We start from the raw sequence: 3,009 nt of genomic DNA, 5'->3' as shown, positions 1-3,009 counted from the left end.
AATACCACAGTCATAGTCTGTAATTGCTTCCATCCATCATTGTTGATGGAGATTCAGATCTAGCTGAGTAAACAGATACTTCAAACTTTAATGATCATTGAAGATCTTGCAACGGTTACCGAGACGGTAATGTCGCCACAACTTCACTGCGTAAATAACTGCGGCAATTTTGAGGTCATGAACTGGGTAGTTCTCTTCATGAGGGCGCAACTATCGAGAGGCATAGCAATCACCTTGCGCTCTTGCATTAGGACACAGCCTAATCCTTGGCGAGATGCATCACCATAAATGACGAATTCATTGCAAGAATCTGGAGGAGCAAGCACTAGGGAAGAAGTCAACTTGTCCTTGAGTGCCTGGAAACTTTCCTGACATTTTTCTGTCCAATCGAACTTAACGCCCATGTGAAGCAGATTAGTCAATGGCTTGCCAATCTTGGAGAAGTTCTCGACAAAATGGTGGCAATAGGTGGCGAGTCCGAGGAAACTTCTGACTTGTTTGACATTCTTCGGGGGAGTCCAGTCAAGAATAGCTTGAACTCATTCTTGGTTGACAGCAATACCATAATTGGATATCACATGACCAAGGTAGGTCACTTCAGGTAACCAGAATTCACACTTGGAGTATTTGGCATATAGCTGATGCTCTTGAAGCTTTTCTAGTACAAGATGAAGATGTTTAGCATGTTCTTCTTTATTCTTGGAATACACAAGGATATCATCCCAATAAACCACGACGAACTTGTCAAGGTATTCCATAAAGATATACTTCATCAAATGAGAGAACATAGACAAAGCATTGGTTAAGCCGAGAGACTTGACGGTGTACTCGTATGAACCATAGCGACTAAGGAATGCGGTATTTGGAATATCCTCTTTCATAAACTCGGATCTGGTGGTAACCCAACCTCAAGTCGAGTTTAGAGAAGACTAAGGAACCAGCTGTCGGGGCTCTGGGACTGGGGGTACCCAGGCCCGACTGCTTGCGGCCCAGGGCGCAGCGCGTAGTGCGGGCCTAGTACGACCCATCTTCGAGGCTACATGAGCAAGTCCCTCGCGAGATAAACCCGGGATGCATCAGTATCCTCCAAAGTTATCACTATGCTCATTATACCAAAACCCTCGTTACCAATTCTGTTCTTCTTTCTCGTTATTGTGTTTTGGCATCCCCGCGACGAAGTCACATGTGTCTAGCTAGATGATGATTGATGCCGTCACACAGAGAGTGCCCTACTAATATCTCTGCATCGTCTCCCACTCTCGAGCTATCAGTCACTTGTTAAACTTTCCGATGAACCTGTAAGTTGTTGTTATGATCACCATGTTGCAAGTGATGTTTGAGAAACTACAAAGCCCACCGTACGGTAAGAAGGAACCATGATACTCTCATGGTCTAAGGAGAAATTTCACACATTAACACTTTGTGTTATTATAATTGAATGTAGACGATATTAACTCAATTCGTAACAAACAAGATTGGGTCAGTTCAATATGATCGTTCTTCCAATGTCATAATCTCAGTGTTGTTTTAGGATGATTGTTACACTTAACGATATCCTGAGATCCAGAAAACGTGATCACCAACGACACTTGAGCTAGTCTTAGAGGCGAGACTAGGAACCTTTTACTTTATTGTTTATCATTGCACACGTGCATACGAGTTTTCCACCTAATCGCATATTCCAGGATCATAGTAGTTATAGCATAGAATATAAACTCTTTAATTATGGATACGAAAATATAATAATACAAATACTATTGCATCTAGGGCATATTTCCAACACGCTCATCCTCCAGCAGGCACGCAACAAGGACCACGGTCGCGGCCGTCGAAATGGTTATCTCATCTTCGGAAGTGGCACCCCTGTTCTCGCTAGGGTTTTCTCCTTGGTCGGCCTATGTTGCACCAGCACCCACTCCGGTAAGCTTCGATTTGTTCCTCGTTGTAGACACGTTTTTGGTCAGGGTTCTTTGCGTACTTCAAGTAATGGTTAGGGCAATGTCAGATTTGATTGTTTCGTCTGGATAGGATTTGATTCGACTCGAATCCAGTCTATTTGGGTTGAATCAGAGCAATGCAGATATTTCTAGTGCTTAGATGAGAATGCTACTGCCTTTATAGTCATGCTAGATTGATGCATTTGTTGTTGTTCTTGTCACATTGATACTGCCTAGGGTACTCATGGTAGATTGGTCTGTTCATGCCACATTGATACTCCCTAGAATGTTATTTTATAGTGTGTTCTTATTGTTTTGCCGGTGTTCTTTGCGCATGTTGCTAGATTGGGGTGTGTGTGTGTGTGTGTGTGTGTGCATGACCAGTAGGTGCTACGGATTACATGATCAACGTAGGACAATGCATGTGTGTCGGTACTAAAACCAACAGATCTCGGGTAGGGGGGTCGAGCTATGGATCTCGGGTCGATGGGTAACAAAAGATGAAGGAGACAATGTTTACCCAGGTTCGAGCCCTCTCGAAGAGGTAAAACCCTACGTCATGCTTTGATTATATTGATGATGATGTATTGAGTACATGCTTGATCTACCTCGACATCATATGTTGTGTTCTACCCCTAAGGTGAGTAAATTTGTCCTTCTATGGGCTAAACCCTCCGGTTTATATAGACACTTGGGGTAGCTAGGGTTACATATGGTCGGTTGCCAACTAGGGATAAACACGTCGACATGCAAAGTGGTCCTTGAAGTACACGTCAAGTCTTCGGGCGAGTCCATCCTGGTCACGTCCAGGATCAAGGCTTTCGGAGTCCTTCCTTATGAGATTGGTGGGCTATAAGCTCGGCCCATGGACATCAAGCCAACTGGGTTGGTACCCCTTAGTCCAGGACACCGTCAATGTGCATGCTAGTAGGACAAATCTGAATGCCAAAAATAGTGGTGGGATAAATTTGAGCATGTGCATTTGGCAGTTGCCATGATCTGATGGTAGCACTCATCATTGGCAGTTGAACTTGTGGAGTGCTATGATATGATCATAGCACAACCCAAATGC

This window comes from Triticum aestivum, chromosome 4B, assembly GCF_018294505.1.
Source record: "Triticum aestivum cultivar Chinese Spring chromosome 4B, IWGSC CS RefSeq v2.1, whole genome shotgun sequence".
Taxonomy (NCBI): Eukaryota; Viridiplantae; Streptophyta; class Magnoliopsida; order Poales; family Poaceae; genus Triticum; species Triticum aestivum.
This window is presented reverse-complemented; position numbering follows the sequence as displayed.